General features: G+C 41.6%; 1 pseudogene; it reads right to left on the reverse strand.

Moving 5' to 3' along the window:
• Window positions 1–203: 203 nt before the first annotated feature.
• LOC106635119 (10 kDa heat shock protein, mitochondrial-like) lies at window positions 204–530 on the reverse strand (annotated as a pseudogene).
• Window positions 531–1,049: the final 519 nt, after the last annotated feature.

Genomic DNA, 1,049 nt, shown 5'->3' on the forward strand with positions numbered 1-1,049 from the left:
CGGTATGCTCCTAAATAACCCACAGATCAAAGAAATACACAAAGGAGGTTTTTAAATGTTACGAACTGAATGAATTAAATACAATATATCAAAAAAATGTAGTTACTAGTTTTATTATAAAAAACATCATTATTTGCATGATGAAAGATTACAGAATTTCAGTGGGCAGCTTCATGTTGATGCCATTTCAATAGTGATTTGTTTCAGTCTACATACTTTTCAAGAATGTCTGCCATCTCTTAATAAGATACAATCCTTGTCATCTAGAACTATTTTGGTGTCTCCATATTCTGGAGGAAATTTATTTTTGACTTTCATGCTAACTGGTTGAATCTCTCCACCTTTTCCCTTATAGCCTCATCCAGCAGCCACTACTATTGCTTGCAATACTTTTCCTTTAGATTTTTCTGGAAGCCTAATGTCTCCTTTGGTTACAGTTTCTGCTGCACTCCTTTCAACCAATATTTGCCTTTCAACCAATACTTTCTTCCAAAGAGTGGAAGAAACTTTCCAAATGCTGGTCCTGCCATGACTCCTGTAGCAGCCACAGCTCATATTCTGCTCTCGTGCTGCCATCACAGGCCAACAAATCAAAGTTTATGTGAGGCAGATAAAGCAGTGGTTAAGAGGAAATTTATACAGGTTTTAAATGCCTGTATCAGAAAAGGAACATCCCAGTAATAACCTAAGCTTCTGCCTTAAAGTAAAACCCCAAAGCAAGTAGAAGGAAGGAAATAAAGATTAAAGAGGCTTTTTTTTTTTTTTTTTTTTTTTTTGAGACGGAGTCTCGCTCTGTCATCCAGGCTGGAGTGCAGTGGCGCGATCTTGGCTCACTGCAAGCTCCACCCCCCGGGTTCACGCCATTCTCCTGCCTCAGCCTCCCGAGTAGATGGGACCACAGGCGCCCGCCGCCACGCCCGGCTAATTTTTTTGTGATTTTAGTAGAGACGGAGTTTCACCGTGTTAGTGAGGATGGTCTCGATCTCCTGACCTTGTGATCCTCCTGCCTCAGCCTCCCAAAGTGCTGGGATTACAGGGGTGAGCCACCG

Source organism: Pan paniscus, chromosome 11 (assembly GCF_029289425.2).
Source record: "Pan paniscus chromosome 11, NHGRI_mPanPan1-v2.0_pri, whole genome shotgun sequence".
Classification (NCBI taxonomy): Eukaryota; Metazoa; Chordata; class Mammalia; order Primates; family Hominidae; genus Pan; species Pan paniscus.